The sequence below is a fragment of the Pseudophryne corroboree genome, chromosome 5, assembly GCF_028390025.1.
Source record: "Pseudophryne corroboree isolate aPseCor3 chromosome 5, aPseCor3.hap2, whole genome shotgun sequence".
Taxonomy (NCBI): domain Eukaryota; kingdom Metazoa; phylum Chordata; class Amphibia; order Anura; family Myobatrachidae; genus Pseudophryne; species Pseudophryne corroboree.
Window position 1 is genome coordinate 245,993,650 of NC_086448.1, and position 19,331 is coordinate 246,012,980.

Here is a 19,331-nt window from a genome sequence, read left to right on the forward strand (position 1 = left end):
ACCTGGGGATTTGCCTGTGTGAAAGGGGCACTACAGGTCTGGATGCAGATCTCGTCATCCATTTTCATTGATGGTTCCAAATGGTATGCTGAACCATCACCTCTCTTATTTTTTGTACAATAGCCTTATAACTAGTTCCAGAAAAAGACAGAAATTAGTGAAATCATTTCAGAAATTAATATAATAGGCATTGTAGGCTTATCTAGAGTATGGAAAATTACAATAAATATTTTATCAACTTCTAACTTTAGAGAAAAAAAAAGCACTGGCTGTCAGGAAGCGTATCTGTTACAGGTGCCAGAGGACCTGTTGATGATATTGACTTCAGGGCCGTACCTAGGGGTGCAAGAGCAGTGCTGCTGCTCAGAGTGCAAGGCAGCACTATCACTGCAGCATGGCACCTGTGTTTGACTAGTAGGGTGCACCCTGCAGCCTACAGATCGAGTGGAGAGCCGCTCTGTGTGTCTTTGCGATGCTTCGGGAGCTCAGCCCCAAGCCCTCTACAGTATGTGACTGCTGCCATTCTGACCGACTATTAGCAACATTATGTATGTCATTTTAGACTAACCACCAGCTGATATATCCCAACCTTTAGCATAATTTCTATGTTACATACAGTAGGTAAATGAAACTAGTGTCTTCCTATTCAGATTTTTTTTTTCATTTCATAATGGATTGCTGCAGCATAAAAAATTCCCATTTCATTATAAAAGCGGATGTAGAGATGTTGTATGTTTATGTATGGCAAATATTACCTTTGCTTTATTTAATAAGACATTATTGTCTCCTGTGTATCTGACTGCAGAATACTGTACAAAAAAAATAAAAAAAATTTCCGCTATGTACAAATAGGTAATAACACTTGTACACAGAGTACTACTACATACAGTACCGCCTGACACTTATGTGTCTGGTATACGTTCATGTCAACATTCAAAATTTCAACACAAGTATCTCAACGTGATCTGAATGTCGACAACAGAATGCCGACATCAGATTTTCTTACGATTTTAAAGGTTAGATTTAGCATGTAGTTAGGGTTAGATTTAGGGTCAGGATTAGTCACCTCGCCAGCACAAATACACATGGTCGACATATCGACTCTCACCATTCACAATGTCGACATTATGTCAATTTTGACATTGTGAATGTCATCCTTCCATCCATGTGAACATTCTAATGTGAACATTCTGTACATGGATATTCTGTACACCGTGATTTTGTGCCACACCTCAGCCCACACCTTTGTCTGATGAACACACACAGCATTGCATGTGTTATAGAACAGTGCTACCCAGTGGTTAAATGATTACGTAAAAGATACAATTTGGACTCTCAGAGTACTCTATTACTTACAGTGGCATGAAAAAGTTTTTGCCCCTTCCAGATTTCTTTTATTTTTGCATATTCAACTAATATGAAGACAAGACAAACACAACCTGAGTAATCATAAAATGCAGTTTTTAAGTGATCATTTCATTTATTGAAGGGAAAAGTTATCCAACGCCTGTCACCCATGTGAAAAAGAAATTGCTCCCTAAACTTAATAACTGGTTTGCCACATGCAGAGAAATACTTCTGATAACTGGAGATCAAATTTTGACCCATTGTTCATTTCATTTATTGATAATTTCATTATTGAAGTAAAAAAGTTGTCCAACACCAACTGGCCCTGTGAGAAATAGCAATTACCCCCTTAGCTACTCATTCAAACAATGGGGCAGATGTATTAATCCTGGAGACGGCATAAGGAAGTGATAAACCAGTGATAAGTGCAAGGTGATAAACGCACCAGCCAATCAGCTCCTAACTGTTAATTTACATACTGGAGCTGATTGGCTGGTGCGTTTATCACCTTGCACTTATCACTGGTTTATCATTTCATTATGCCTTCTCCAGGTTAATACATCTGCCCCAATGAACCAAAATGAATTTTTAATTGGGTTCAATTAGATTAGACACATGCACACTTGATTACTGCCAGTCCTGTTCAATGCAAACATCACTTAAATAGAACCTTTCTAGCATTGTGAAGTTGGCTAAAAGGTCTCAACAAGCAGCACAGTGTGACCTGAGAAAAATAAATTCAAGAAGGAATAATGAGAAAGAAATGTATTGAACTATATCAGTCTAGAAAGGGTTAAAAAGCCATTTCTAATGCTCTGGGATGCCAGCGAACCACAGTGAAAGTTATATCTCCAAACAGAGAAAACTTGGTACGGTGGTGAATCTTCCCAGGAATGGCTGGCCTACCAAAATTCCTCCAAGAGTGCACTGAGGACTCATCTAGGAAGTCACAAAAGAACACAGTCGGACATCTAGAGAACTGCTGGCCTTGCTTGCCTCATTTAAAGTCAGTGTTCATGATTCTGGAAAAAGAAACAAGACTGGGCAAGAATAATATCCACGGAAGAGTTGCAAGTGGAAAACCACTACTAACCAAGACAAACATAAAAGCTCATCTCACATTTGCCAAAAAAACACATTGATAAGTCACTAGCCTTTTGGGCTAATTTTCTGTGGTCTGGTAAGTGAAAAATGTAACTTTCTGGGAGACATGTCCCGTTACATCAGCATAAAGCTAACACAGCATTCTACAATAACAACATCATAGCAACAGTCAAACATGGTAGTGGTAGTGTGATGGTGGGGATGCTTTGCTGTTTCAGGACCCGTGTGACTAGCCATAATTGACAGAACATCAATTCTGCACTTTACCAAAAAAATCTGAAGGAGAATGTTATGTCATCAGTGCATGATCTGAAGCTCAGATGCATCTGGGTTATGCAGCAAGACCACAATCCAACGCACAAGAGCAAGTCCACCACTCACTAGCTTAAAAGAAACAAAATTAAGGTTTTGGACTGGACTAGTCAACGTACTGACATGAATCCGGTAGAGATGATGTGGTGGTACCTTAAATGAGCAGTTAATGCTTGAAACCCTCCAATGTAGCTGAATTAAAACAATTCTGCAAAGATGGATGGATCACAAATTCCAAGAAGGCGATGTGATCTCAAGTTATCAGAAGTGTTTTGTAGCAAACCAGTTATTCAGTTTAGGCAATTACATTTTCACATAAGTGACATAGGATAACTTTTTTCCTTCAATAAATGAAATGATCAATTAAAAATTATATTTTATATTTTGTGTTCACGCAAGTTGTCTTTGTCTTATGAACAATCCTATTTGCAAATCTAAAACAAATAACGGTGACACGTGCAAAAATAGGAGAAATCAGGAAGGGGGCAAAAAGCAGGTCCCTAATTTTATTCCAACTTTTACTGTATATCAGAGAGGTAGAGTATAAAACTAGGTATGTTGGTGATCAATATCCTGTGTAGAATATAAACTGACATGTGGACAATCACTCCTCATTTATATTGTTTGTGCCTCTGATATATTGGATATCTAAGTTTATGGCCATCCTGTACTTTGAGTCTTGTTGGATATAAGAAAGTTCACTACAGAATAGTGCTGACAATGTTGAAATAATGATACTGCTGTTATACTATTATATCCAGTGGGATGTTGCATTATACAAATTGTCAGACTTCGTGATGTCATGACAATATCCAATAATACAATGGTGACACAGTTTCAAATGATCTGTTTTGTTGTAACTAGTGATTGAATAACTGTACTAATAATACTCTAAGGAATCTCATATTTTTGTGGTGTGTTTATCCCTAGATCCTACTGAATATAGGGTTTCTCATATTTTGCCTCTTTATACTGCTACTGTGTGAGTTTGGACACAACCGTAACTTAATTTATCTTCCCTAATATAATTGTTGCTTCTATTGAGAAAAAGAACTCAAAACATAGTACCGCCTTACTTACATATGTGGTAACAATCTGTCATCCGGCTACAGACTGAATTGATTGTATATTTAAAGAAGGCACCTGCATGGCAAATGTGATGTCATTTCAGCTCAGATATCAGTGCTGTATTGTGAAGGGCTGAACTCATTGTCAAGTCTTGTATCAGCTGCTCTCTGTGATAGTGTTCTAACACCAAGATCATTGCTATTCCTTAACAGAGAAGAAGCACCTATATACACTGTATTATAATCTCTAATCGGTCAACTGCTCGGAGGTTCTACCATACGGGTGGCATTACTATCACTCTTCTATCAAAGAATCAAATTAAGAACCCATGTTGCCACAGCCAACATGCATGGTGTGGCGCCCTTTCCCACCTCTCATATTCAAACAAAAAAACCTGTGAAATCTGTTATGCTAATAAGCCCCCGCACCCCCACCCCACCCCCAGAGTTCTCACAGATTAGGATGCCTAATGGTGGAACTGGTTATGTCATATCAAGAGGAAAACTCAAACCCTATTCTTGCCCATCAAATCAATAACTCCTGTTCTATCACACATATATAATTGCCATTACTAACACTCATATAGAGACATATCCATATCCAGTGACCTGCAGGCACATCCATCTCTAAGGACTCTACTAACATTTCCATAATATATCTATCAAAGTAATGGCCAAGCTGAAAAAGCGAATTTCCAGATGCACGTTTCACTGGTGCTTTGGTGCAGTCCAGCCTGTTAAAAATGTGTCTCTGTTACCTAATTCTACATTACAGTTAACCGTCATCATTACAAGTGTTTACTTACTGCATAAGCACTATAAAACAGTACAGTACTTGACAATTGTATGGAAAATAAAATAAAATAAAAACATACATAGGGGGACATGTACTAAGCAGTGATAAATGTGAAGAAGTGAGCCAGTGGAGAAGTTGTCCATGGCAACCAATCAGCATTGACATAACATTTATAATTTGCATACCATAGAAGTAAAGAGAGCAGCTGATTGGTTGCCATGGGCAACTTCTTCACTGGATCACTTCTCCACTTTTATCACTGCTTAGTACATGTCCCCCATAGAGTGGAAACTCCAGCATTCTCCCTGCACTGTTGGCTCACCCTCAGTGACAGGAACCGGACGCTGCATGATAATATCACAATTCAGCACCCGGCTCCCAGTCACTGAGGAGGAACCAGCATTTTGGTGTCACACCTCTTCCCTATCCCAAGGGTTCTGACTGAATAATAAAGTGGTGAGCAAGGGAAGTGTGGGGAGTAAATGTTTATTTTTTTCCAAGTTATTTTTTCTATGGTGCATGTGTCCTGTCAATATTTTCAGGGGTTTTTCAAGTGCACTGCAGGTGCCAGCTGGCCCCATCTGTTGGTTCACTACAGGGCTAGCTGGGACCTGTAGTGAACCAGAAAATATATATTTATTTTATTTACTAACTACTATACCCATACCTAACTCTCTCTGTACATGTTATATCTGCCTCACCTGCAGTGCACAAGGTTTTGCCCATTAGAGGAAAATGCTGCTTTGCAATCAACCTTGAATTAGGCCCTAAATACAATGCTTACCAAAAACTGTATTTTGGCCCCCAATTTGCCAGTCATGCCCATCAGTTTCTAAGCACCAGCACATTGGCTTCTTAGTGAAATTAGCCCAGAGTCTGTAATGGGTCGAGCACCTGAAATGAAGGCAATTTATTCGAGTGACCCTTCTACACTAATTAGGTGAGCCACCCAATATAATGTGTGTGTGTGTGTGTGTGTGTGTGTGTGTGTGTGTGTGTGTGTGTGTATATATTAAAATAACTTTTTACTAATTGGCCTGTTGGCCTCTTGTTTGGGTGACTATTTGGTGAGGGATGTCTGTTACAGGTTCCCAGATTTAAACATCCTCCAGTCTACATTCCGACGAAATTAACGCTGGAAGAATTGTGTAATTACATTCCACTTTAGCGCACTTGGGAATTTGTGTTTTTCATATATATATTGATGAAGTCCTGAAGGACGAAACGCGTTGGGCATTCCATGATCTTTCCCAGATCAACCTCCTGAACCTAAGATAAGCACTTTCTACACATTTACTACAACTTGATGTGTACCTTGTACTTTTAGATTTTTTCTTCTCTTTTAATCACATGTTCCTGTATTTTTTATGCATTTTTTATGAATTCTCATGCTTAAGCATTTTTTTAAATCAAAGTATATCAGTGTTTTTACTCATGTAAAATAAATATGCTCTTTCTTTTTATATAAAAAATCTTTTTTCCGTTCCTTTACTACAGACACCATTGGTCGCTTGTGCCCATATTCTTGGTTTCTATATATATATATATATATATATATATATATATATATATATATATAGTCATGCACAAGTGTATGTACACAATGATCGCAAAATTTGAGAATCGCAATCTGGACGGTTATCGAATGGTCACACTGAGTGATCCAACCTGAATAGGGAGAACAGTGTGAAATTACTCACAGGCAAGTTACACAAGTCATGTTGTGGGATGAAGGGGAAGATGGAACACCACCCTTTTGTTAACTCAAAATTTCCACACACAAACTATTTAACGTAATATTTCCCAAGCATTTATTTAGTAACAGTTTTACAGGGTTTTTTTTTTTTTTTTATAAAGTACTTACATATGATGCAGTACTTAATACTGAAAACATAATCATTCACAGCAGTCTTTGTCCCTGTGGACCTTATAATCTATTTTCCCTGCATGAATCTGTGGAAACTGGAACAACTCAAAGAAAGAATGGCCCTGGTCGTAATCAAATGCATGAGCCGAGTATTGTGAGACTGCAATGCTAATCACTATGCTGCTGTGCTGCTCATCATGCATGAGAATAAACTCTTTCTACAAACTAAGTGGGACATTCTGACCTGATCGCTCGCTGCAGTTCCTCGCAGTGCAGTGATCAGGTCAGAACAGTCGACGGCTGATTGACGGGCAGAGGCGGTCGCTGGGCGGGAGGGGGCGGAACGGCGGCGTTTGGCCGCCGTTTTGTGGGCACGGTCCGGTCAACACAGGCGTGGCCGGACCGTGCGGGGGGCGGGCCGCAGTAGCTGCGTGACATCACACGCAGCCGCTGCGACCCGGGCAGCGACGAGTAACTCCCGGCCAGCCGCAGGAGCTGCGCTGGCTGGGAGTTACTCTTCAAGTACAAAAGCATCGCCGCTGTGTGATGCTTTTGTACTTGTGCGAAGGGGGGGGGGGGGCGGACTAGCCCTGTGCTGGGCGTCCCCCCACATATCAGTGTAAGTGATCATAGCTGTGCTAATTTTAGCACAGCTACGATCAGGTCGAAATGAGCAAATATACTATGTACAGTTGCGCATATTTTAGTATTTTATTAATTTTAATTTTCTATATTTTTTATTTAAAAAATATTTGGTCAACGAAACAGACTTGGATGAATTAAGTAATTGATGTTCCAATAGCAAAGGAAAGCTCAAAAGTAAATAACACGAAGAGCAATTAATGAACACTTCCTGCATTCATAGGGGAATATTCAATTAACCGGGGTAAATTACCATGGTTAATGGATTCCCCTGGATAAGCCAGCCCTTAAGGGGGGTACTCACGGAGCGTTAGCTGCTTAAAATCTAAGCAATCTGACTAGATTGCTTAGATTTTAAACATGATCGCTCCGTGTGTACCCCCCACAGCGATAGCGATGCGCAGCCCCGCGCATCGCTATCGCTGGTGCTAGATTGGCCTGCCGTGCAGGCCAATCTAGCAGGTCGCTCATTTCACCCGCTGGGTGAAATGAGCAGCCCCCCCATCTCCCCCCGCACACTCAGCACGGGTGTGGTTCGTTTTATCGACAGTATCTAGGTCGACAATGTTTAGGTCGACCACTATAGGTCGACAGTCACTAGGTCGACATGGATGGAAGGTCGACAGGGTTTCTAGGTCGACATGTGCTAGGTCGACAGGTCTAAAGGTCGACATGAGGATTTTTAAAATTTTTGGTGTTGTTTTCTTAGTAGAGTGACCGGGATCCCAAATTAGTGCACCGCGTCCCTTCGCATGGCTCGCTTTGCTCACCATGCTTCGGGCATGGTGCCTTCGCTCCGCTACCACTTCGCTCGGCACACTTTACCGTTCCAATCGTAGTCCATGTGGATCGTTAAGTATGAAAAAATCCCCCCCCAAAAAAATGTGAAAAACTCATGTCGACCTTTAGACCTGTCGACCTAGCACATGTCGACCTAGAAACCCTGTCGACCTTCCATCCATGTCGACCTAGTGACTGTCGACCTATAGTGGTCGACCTAAACATTGTCGACCTAGACACTGTCGATCTTCAGACCGGATCCCCTCAGCACACATCTCTCCCACATCGGCCCGTGAGTACTGGCCTTTAAAGACTTTTTGCGTGAAAACACATAACAGCATTCAGCTACACTCTCAAACTAAGCCCGCCCCCAGGATACCATTGGCTACCTTCACAGGAGTTTGTTGGGGGTGGGCTTAGAAGAGTAACATATAATGCTGAGTCCCGAGTGCCGGCTTAATGCATACAACTCTACTGATTCCTCGAAAACCAGCCAGCACACAAATTACATAGAGTATAACATGTATGTTTATATGTGCTAAGTGTCTCCCCTTCCCCGGAACTGGGAATGATTATGACCCAACTTTCAGTCCCCATTCACATTCTTACATTATTCTACTACTATTTTAATCTGTATATCTGCTTTATGGAGGAATTCTATCGACCCCCTTAATTTAACGGGTGGGAAAAATGGTGGTAAACTCAGGCTTTAACACGTTAGGCTATCCAAATACAGCCCATTTTTCTGTCCCATTACATTATCTGTTTTCGCCCGTTAACACATAGGATCAGGGATAAGTTCCTCTCTCTACTGTATAAGTAACGGATGCCACAGGCCGACAAACAAGCAGTTTTGTTGCGTATTTCTTTTCGGGTCTGTTCAGACCCAAAAAGTAATACAAGTAGGCTGCACTTCGGGGTAATTGGATAGCCCTGGAGAATCAATTATACCACTTTTTGACCCAGGATTCTGGACACAGGGTCTATTTCAGCATGGAACGCTGCTGCGGCCTGTGAAGTGTGCGCATGTGCAGAAGCCGCACTGCACGTGCGAACAGTATGATGCTATGGCATCTCACATCTGTGAACGCCTCTGCCTGATTGACAGGGGGGCAGGACCCGGCATCATTGCGGACTTGCCCTGTGCTAGCCGACCCCACACATATCAGTGTAATGGATCGTAGATGTGCGATTTTTCACACATCTGTGATCATTGCTGAGTTAGGCTCACAGTTCCAACCCTCTTGACACAGCACATTGGATCTGCGTCAGCCCCATTTACAATGAACCCGGGTCTGCCCTGCATGTCACTCACAGACCCTCCCTTAAGGCGGACCTCTACATACACTGCAGCTTTTAAGCATAACCAGGGTTAGATAACTTGGGTCGAGCTGTTTACACTGCATCCCTGGTCACTCGACATGGGTTATTTTTCAAGGACCCTTATAGACCAAGCTGTGACCTGGGTAGACCCAGTAATAACACTAGGCGATGTCGCTCACCTAGCACATCGCCTTGTGTGTAACCACCTTTAGGCTGCGTAAAAAAATCTGCGAGTTCAGCTGTACTGTAAATGCGGCATACAGCTGCACTTAAGCGCCTTGAGTTCTATTGGAGAAAGAGCGATATATAAATAAAATTATTATTATTACTCCTCAATGAACTTGCGGTTAATTGGATTGACCCCCTAGGCGTTTGCTGGAATATATTATTTGTATGATTATTAAAGAACATTACTCTTTATGCAAAGAGCACATCTAGCTTGTGCATATCCTAATACTAGCCGGCACCTCTTAATCTGCCATTACACCTAAATTTCCCATGATTTGCAGCAATTACACAGCAATAAAATGAGCTAGAGAAGAAGTAATGAGGAGTGAGGGAACTCTGCAGCCTGCTGATCAGGAACATAGTGACAGCGCTGCTGCTGGATAATCCTAATGAGATTGATAACCTGAACAAGTGCGTAGAGAAAGCTGGGCTTTGTCTGACTAATGTTATAATAAGAGGACATGGAAGGGTGGGGGGACACTATTATCACAGCACCACGAATGACGTGCAGCAGGCTAGGTGTAAATCAGACGGCGGTGTCCTGAGGAGTCCCGAGGAAGGAGAGAGCAGGCCTGGGACTGACATTATTACACACAGGAACAAGGTGGCAGCACCGGCAGTCTGTGAACTTGGCAGCTGGCACTCACCCAGGTGCCTTTAAATGCCCATGGTGGAGGGGGTAAGCAGGAAGAAGTGTCTGTCACACTCGCCGGCCTGCCCTGTCTGCATGGGGAATGCAGCAGGAATCTCTCCCTCAGCTGTGTTATTCTGCACGGGCAACAACACTCTCCCTTTCACATCGTCCACAGCTAATCCTCTCTGGCATCACTGAACTGTTCACCCCTTCCCTGCCAGCAGGGCACCGGGCTCGGGGTGCCTAGAAAGCAGGATCTATGGTGCAAGGACCGCTCTCATTAACCACTTATGACACTCGTTCTAGAGCCCTCCTATAGTCCTCTTTACCACAGCTGCTGGGACATGGCTCCGAGTATCTACTACTCCAGCCACTGAATATTATACCTCTCCCAGCTCACAGATCTTAGCAAATACACTGAAGGTCACTGCAGGTCTGTATTCCTGTACAATGCGCAAAGTAACATAAACTTCTCACTTCCAGATCTAACTCCAGCTCCAGACACACAGAGCATCTATGTAATATTCATGTATACAGTAGATCTACGATGCAGAACTGTACTGATACATCTGTTACAACATTCATTTTCCTGCAGCAGCTTAATTACTAATATGAGGCAGGCAGCCCATAGAGGAGATGGACTGAGCAGAGCAGCAAATGACAACTTGCAGGCACCAGACACGTATACTGCAGGCTGCTAGTCAGCTGTCAGTAGTAATGCATGGCAGTAACCCTGCGAGTGGATTCTTCCAGCTATCCATACCATTATAATGCAGGTCATATGACTACAGTACACATACTCCAGTACATTTAACTATATGCATTATACATCGGATGACACATTAGCATGCATGTATAATCCAGGAACATGAAAGCGCTGGATCAGCACACACAGAACTGATTACTAGAACAAGTCAGACAAAATGAAAGTATTACAATAATGACATGACATCCCGTCCTTGCCCTGCTACAGAGATATGTGATAGTATTGCACAAGCCGGTGCAGCAGGGACCGAGGCACTGGGCTCCAGCTGTATGATTACATGGAGAAGCCCGTGTGAGAAGGAAAGGAAAGCTCTCACCTGACAGTCAGATGCTCTGTAGCAGCAGCAGCAGCACAGGCGGCAGGAGGAAAGCTCCACAGCTGATCCTGCAGCAGGGCGCTGGGCTTGTCCTGAAATGACCCTGACTGGGGAGGACGAACAAGGATAGGGAGGGCGGGGGAGAGACAAGAGGAGGAGGAACAGGCAGCAGCCTCTGCTTCACATCAATGTACAGACACAGCCACTGTACAGTGTACACAGTCACAGGCTGCTGCATGCAGCTCCTCGTCCTCCACAGTGGCACTAAACTGCCTGCAGTGCAAACTACTCCATAACAACTACCAACATTGGCTGTATGCGAAATATCGTCTACAGAGGGAGAGCGAGCGAGATGAGAGAGAGGGAGGGAGAGCGAGAGAGAGAGAGAGAGAGAGAGAGAGAGAGGGAGAGAGAGCTTTGCACAACAACACAGCATAAAAGCTGACGTTTCCTGGCTGTCACTTACATACCTTTCACAGCTGATCACAGATATACAGTATGCCTTTAGTATGATGCAGTATGTAAGGGGATAGCACAAGCAAATAATTTGTGCGTCAGCAGGAAAACTGGACCAATAAAAAGAAAACAGAAGAGATCCCCCAGTATCTGCAGATGTTATAGCACTATCTTGATTATCGTCACGCTACATAGAAACATGTCGCTGATGCAGTTGAACGCAAGTTGATCGTAATTGCACCTACATTGTGTACACTGATCTAACTGCGTATTTTCACCCAAATGCAAAGTTGTATGCTTTTTGCAAGCGGACTACCATAATCGTACACTTGGTTTGATGCTTGTCATCATCATCATTATTAGCATCATCAATGCGCACTTGCACCAGATCTATCTTTGGTGAAGTGATGCGCTTGAAAGCATATATATTTACTGTTCCTACCAACATATATTTATTAATTCAATCCGTTAACTAACTAATCTATCTATCTATCTATCTATCTATCTATCTATCTATCTATCTATCTATCTATCTATCTATCTATCTATCTATCCTATATATATATTCACTCACCAATCACCAATCAGCCATAACATTAAAACCACTTGCCTAAAATTGTGTAGGTTCCCCTTGGAACTCCTAACTCTGACCCATCAAGGCATGGACTCCACAACACCTCTGAAGGTGTCCGGTGGTATCATGCACCAAAACAATATCAGCAGATCCTTTAAGTCCTGTAAGTTGCGATGGGGGCCTCCATGGCTTGGATTTATTTTTTCAGCACATCCCACACATGCTCAATTGGACTGCAATCTGGGGAATTTGGAGGCCAACTCAACACCTTGAACTCTTTGTCATGTTCCTCAAAAACCATTCCAGAACTATTTTTGTTGTGTGGCAGGACGCATTATCATGCTGAAAGAGGTCACCGGCATGAGGGAATACCATTGCCATGAGGGGGTGTTCTTGGTCTGCCACAATGATTAGGTAGGAGGTACGTATCAAAGTAACATCCATATGAATGGCAAGACCCCAGTTGTCCCAGCAGAACATTGCCCAGAGCATCACACTACTTCTGCCAGCCAACCTTCTTTCCATTGTGCCATCTCTTCCGAGGTAAAGGAAGCACATGCACCCAGCCATCCACAAGATGTAAAAGAAAATGTGATTAATTAAATATAGCCACCTTCTACCATTGCTCGATGGTCCAGGTGACACATGCCAATTGTAGGTGCTTTTGCTGGTGGACAGGGATCAGCATGGGCACTCTGACCACTCTGCGGCTATGCAGCCCTATTTGCTGCATTGTACTGTGTGTTCTGACACCTTTCTGTCATAGCCAGCACCAACTATATCAGCAATTTGTACTACAATAGCTCCTCTGTGGGATGGAACCAGATATGCCAGCCCTTGCTAGAGCACTGCAAATTTCATTTCTAATTTTTCGTATATTAAACAATTCCAAATGTCTTTACTTAGATGCCAAAGAAAAGTTACGTAAACGTAAGGTGTCAGATAATACAGGTATATCACAATTTTGCAACAGACAGTACACACACCTTAAAACTCCCCAAGTAAAGAAGGTAGAGTACAATATGTTCTTTATGGTTTTAGTGAAAGTTAGCTTAAGGCATAAATATTGTCATGCTGAAGTTCAGAGTATTTTATTGTTTTTATTTTACAAACTAAATAGCAACCCTCTCTTAGTGCTGCAGTACATCATGTGGCATAATTTGTAGGTGCAGAACTCATGTCATCTAATTAAACATGAAACAAGTAGTATTGTGCCTTTTCCTTAGGCCAGATTGCAGAATGGTCATGTAGACCCATTCTAGATGGGCAGAATGGCAGATGGGAAAGTATGTCCATAGCTTTATACTATGGGTTTATTGCAAGTTTTCTTAAAGAGGACATTCCATCTTGTACATTTAGAACACAATTTTGCAGTAATTATTTTTGCTCCTTTATCTGTCATAACTGAGACATCAACAGCTTTTTGTCTACCATTCTGTTCTGAGATCTCACACCTATAGAACCATATAGATAAGTATGACAGCTTATTAGCAAAGTACCATTAGATTAATAGAGGCAGACAAGGGGATTATAGTAACTGCACAGTGAGTGGAGAGTGCAACAGAGGTGCTAATAGAAATATTTTCTTAGTGGTAGAGTGCCGAAAAATGTGCGTGGTCATGTGTTGAGTGGGGGCATGGCCACGTGGCTACATAACACTAGCTGTGTGGCCACACGACACAGCCCCTTTTCTGTGCACTCTGGAGGCAAGGGCAGGGCCGCCATCAAGGGGGTGCCCTGTGTACAGTTGTCCCGGGCCCGGCCACTCTGACAGAGTGGAGGGCATGGGCTGCACACACAGCCAGCCGTGGATATTCCCGGCGGCAGCCGCCGCTGCAGACAGTAAGTCACAGTGACTCACTGTCTACAGCAGCGGTGGCCAGCAAGCGGCTCGATCCGCTCCCGGCCACCGCTGCCCGGCGCGCACTGACGTCTCCGGCGGCAGTGACTATCTTAAACTCGGCGCCGGCCCGTGAGCCAATCAGAGCTCGCGGACCGGCAGCTGAGGCTCCTGATTGGCTGCCGGACCGCAAGCTCTGATTGGCTCACGGGCCGGCGGCGAATTGAAGATAGACACCACCGCTGGAGACGGAGGGGTAGGAGAGGCGCACGCTGTGCTCTCCTCCCCTCACAGCAGCAGGTGAGAAGCGGAGGGGGGGGGGAGGCACTGTGGGGGCATGTGTATCGGCACTGGGGGCATATCTGCCACTGAGGGAGGCACTGTGGGGGCATGTGTATCAGCACTGGGGGCATATCTGGCACTATGGGAGGCACTGTGGGGGCATGTGTATCAGCACTGGGGGTATATCTGGCACTGGGAGGCATGGTGGGGGCATGTGTATCAGCACTGGGGGCATATCTGGCACTGTGGGAGGCACTGTGGGGGCATGTGTATCAGCACTGGGGGTATATCTGGCACTGTGGGAGGCATGGTGGGGGCATGTGTATCAGCACTGGGGGCATATCTGGCACTGTGGGAGGCACTGTGGGGCATGTGTATCAGCACTGGGGGCATATCTGGCACTGTGGGGGCATGTGTATCAGCACTGGGGTCATATCTGGCACTGTGGGGATATATGTATCTGCACTGGGGGCATATCTGGCACTGGGGGGACATGTATACCTGGCACTGAGGGGACATGTGTATCTGGCACTGGGGGATATCTGGCACTGGGGGCATATCTGACACTGAGGGCATATCTGGCACTGGGGGGACATGTGTATCTGGCACTCGGGGCATTTCTGTATCTGGCACTGGGGGCATATCTGGCATTGTGGGGGCATTTCTGTATCTGGCACTGGGGGGCAATGTATAGCTGACACAGTGCGGGCATTTGTGTATCTGGCACTGTGGGGCAATGTGTATCTGGCACTGTGAGGCAATGTATATCTGGCACTCTGGGAGCATTTGTGTATCTGGCACAGTAAGGCAATGTGTATCTGGCACTGTGGGGCAATGTATATCTGGCACTGTGGGGCAACGTGTATCTGGAACTATTGGGGTCATATGTGTATCTGCTCCCCACCATATGTGTACCATGCCTCCATTTTCATTGGCCACACCCCATGTGTCACTTGGCCACACCTATTTTTTGGTGCGCGCACCGAAGGAGGGGGGGGGGGGAGTTGCCTATTCTTTCAGTCCCGGGCCCCACAATTTCTGGTGGCAGCCCTGGGCAAGGGTAGAAATATATAGTGATGCTTCCAGTATAATAGAAATATATAGTGATACCCCTGGTATAATAAATATATATAGTAATGCCCCCAATTTAATAACAATATATAGTAATGCCCCCATTATAACAGGAATATATATTGTAGTAGTGCCCCTGGTATAATAGAAATATATAGTAGTGTCCATATTACAATAGAAATAATAAGAATTTACTCACCGGTAATTCTATTTCTCGTAGTCCGTAGTGGATGCTGGGTACTCCGTAAGGACCATGGGGTATAGACGGGCTCCGCAGGAGACTGGGCACTCTTAAAAGAAAGATTAGGTACTATATCTGGTGTGCACTGGCTCCTCCCTCTATGCCCCTCCTCCAGACCTCAGTTAGGGAAACTGTGCCCGGAAGAGCTGACATTACTAGGAAAGGATTTGGAATCCAGGTAAGACTCATACCAGCCACACCAATCACACCGTACAACTCGTGATAACTATACCCAGTTAACAGTATGAACAATAACTGAGCCTCTCTCAACAGATGGCTCATACAATAACCCTTTAGTTAAGCAATAACTATATACATGTATTGCAGAGAGTCCGCACTTGGGACGGGCTCCCAGCATCCACTACGGACTACGAGAAATAAAATTACCGGTGAGTAAATTCTTATTTTCTCTGACGTCCTAGTGTATGCTGGGTACTCCGTAAGGACCATGGGGATTATACCAAAGCTCCCAAACGGGCGGGAGAGTACGGATGACTCTGCAGCACCGAATGAGCAAACTCAAGGTCCTCCTCAGCCAGGGTATCAAACTTGTAGAATTTTGCAAAAGTGTTTGAACCCGACCAAGTAGCAGCTCGGCAAAGTTGTAAAGCCGAGACCCCTCGGGCAGCCGCCCAAGAAGAGCCCACCTTCCTCGTGGAATGGGCTTTTACTGATTTAGGATGCGGCAGTCCAGCCGCAGATTGTGCAAGCTGAATTGTGCTACAGATCCTGCGAGCAATAGTCTGCTTTAAAGCAGGAGCACCCAGCTTGTTGGGTGCATGCAGGATAAATAGCGAGTCAGTTTTTCTGACTCTAGCCGTACTGGAAACATAAAGTTTCAGGGCCTGGACTACGTCCAGCAACTTGGAATCCTCCAAGTCCCTAGTACCCGCAGGCACCACAATAGGTAGGTTTAAATGAAACGATGATACCACCTTAGGGAGAAATTGGGGACGAGTCCTCCATTCTGCCCTTTCCATATGGAAGATCAGATATGGGCTTTTACATGACAAAGCCGCCAATTCTGACACACGCCTAGTCCAAGCTAAGGCCAAAAGCATGACCACTTTCCACGTGAGATATTTTAGCTCCACGGTCTTAAGTGGCTCAAACCAGTGGGATTTTAGGAATCCAACACACGTTAAGATCCCAAGGTGCCACTGGAGGCACAAAAGGGGCTGAATATGCAGCACCCCTGTAACAACGTCCGAACTTCAGGCAGTGAAGCCAGTTCTTTTTGAGAGAAAAAGGGATAGGGCCGAAATCTTGGCCTTTATGGATCCTAATTTTAGGCCCATAGTCACTCCTGACCGTAGGAAGTGCAGGAATCGACCCCCCTGGAATTCCTCTGTAGGGCCTTCCCGGCCACACACCAAGCAACCTATTTTCGCCATATACTGTACAGTGAAAAAGTCTTGCTGTCACGTCTTTCCTAGCCTTTATCAGCGTAGGAATAACTGCATCCGGAATGCCCTTTTCCGCTAGGATCCGGCGTTCAACCGCCATGCCGTCCAATGCAGCCGCGGTAAGTCTTGGATCAGACAGGGTCCCTGTTGCAACATGTCCTGACTGAGAGGCAGAGGCCATGGGTCCTCTGAGAGCATTTCTTGCAGTTCCGGGTACCGAGTCCTTCTTGGCCAATCCGGAGCAAAGAATATTGTTCACACTCCTCCGTTTATTACAATTCTCAGCCCTTGGGTCTGAGAGGAAGAGGAGGGAATATATAGACCGACTGGAACACCCACGGTGTTACTAGTGAGACCACAGCTATCGCCTGAGAGTCCCTTGACCCAGCGTAAAACCTTTTTTATCTTTTTATTGAGGTGGGACGCCATGTAGTCCACCTGAGGCAGTTTCCATCAATTTGCAAAACTGCGTGAAGACTTCCTGATGAAGTCACCACTTTCCCGGGTGGAGGTCGTGTCCACTCCCGGAATGAACACTGCTGACAGTGCGCTTACTTGATTCTCCGCCCAGCGAAGAATTATGGTGGCTTCTACCCTCGCCACCCTGCTCCTTGTGCCGCCCTGGCGGTTTACATGAGCCCCTGCGGTCTGACTGGATCAGAACCGGTTGGTCGCGAAGCAGGAACTCCGCTTGACTTAGGGCGTTGTATATGGCCCTTAGTTCCAGGATATTGATGTGAAGGCAAGTCTGTTGGCTTGACCACAAACCTTGGAATTTTCTTCCCTGTGTAACTGCCCCCCACCCTCGGAGGCTTGCATCCATGGTCACCAGGACCCAGTCCTGAATGCCGAATCTGCGGCCCTCGAGAAGGTGAGCACTCCGCAGCCACCACAGGAGAGACACCCTGGCCCTGGGGGATAGGGTGATTAACCGATGCATCTGAAGATGTGATCCGGACCACTTGTCCAGTAAGTTCCATTGTCCTTGCATGGAACCAGCCGAAGGGGATGGCCTCGTATGATGCCATCATCCTTCCCAGGACTCGAGTGCAGTGATGCACTGACACCTGTTTTGGTTTTCAATAGATTCCTGACCAGTGTCATGAGCTCCTGAGCTCTCTCTATCGGGAGATAAACCCTCTTCTGGTCTGTGTCTAGGATCATGCCTAGGCGAGGCAGATGAGCTGTAGGAACCAACTGCGACTTCGGAATATATAGAATCCAGTCGTGTTGCCGTTTCACTTCCAGAGAAGGTGATACGCTGTCCAGCAACTGCTCTCTTGATCTCGCTTTTATGAGGAGATCATCCAAGTATGTGATAATAGTAACACCTTGCTTCCGCAGGAGCACCATCATATCCGCCATTACCTTGGTGAAATTGGTAATGACAAACCCATACCGCAATTCTGAGGTACGCCTGATGAGGTGGATAAATGGGGACACGAAGGTATGCATCCCTTATGTCCCGATTCATTTCAGGCATGCAATGACCGCTCTTAGCGATTCCATCTTGAACCTGAACCTTTTCAGGTATATGTTCAGGGATTTTAATTCAATATGGGTCTAACCGAACCGTCTGGTTTCGGGATTATAACATGGTCGAATAATAACACCCTCTTGTTGAAGGAGGGGACCCTTGACCACCACCTGTTGAAGATACAATTTACGAATTGCAGTTAACACTGGCTCCCTCTCTTGGGGGGAAGCCCGCCGGGTCCTCGGTGAGGGGGCATCTTCTCACAGTCCAGCCTGTATCCCTGCGATACAATTTCTATTGCCCAGGGATCTAACAGGGAGTGAACCCACTTGTGGCTGAACTTACGAAGGCGTGTCCCCACCGGGCCTAGCTTCGCCTGTGGAGCCCCAGCGACATGCGGTGGATTTTTGTAGAGGCCGGGGAGGACTTCTGTTCCTGGGGACTAGCTGTGTTGTACAGCTTCTTTCCTCTGCCCCCGGCTCTGACAAGAAAGGACGCACCTCAGACTTTCTTGTTTCTTTATTCGAAAAGCTGCATTTAATAATGTCGTGCTTTCCTAGGCTGTGCAGGAATATAAGGCAAAATATCAGAATTACCAGCTATAGCTGTGGAGACCAGGCCCGAGAACCTTTCTCCACACATTCCTCAGCCTTCCATATGCCTCTTAAGTCGGCATCATCTGTCCAATGTATATTCTACAGGACACGTCAAGCAGAAATCGACATAGCTTTTGTCTCTAGGACCCAGTATACTCATGTCCCTTTGGGCATGCTTTATAATTATATATCTATCACTTAAGACA

General features: G+C 44.9%; 1 protein-coding gene across 5 annotated transcripts in view; it reads right to left on the reverse strand.

Annotated features, from left to right (window-relative positions):
• Positions 1 to 11,433, reverse strand: part of THRB (thyroid hormone receptor beta) — a 589,925-nt gene extending 578,492 nt beyond the window's left edge. For all 5 annotated transcript variants that reach the window (XM_063922223.1, XM_063922218.1, XM_063922220.1 and 2 more), the window contains exon 1: positions 11,183 to 11,433. The gene's annotated coding sequence lies outside the window, so the exon portion shown is untranslated. The remainder of the gene's footprint in view (positions 1 to 11,182) is intronic.
• Positions 11,434 to 19,331: the final 7,898 nt, after the last annotated feature.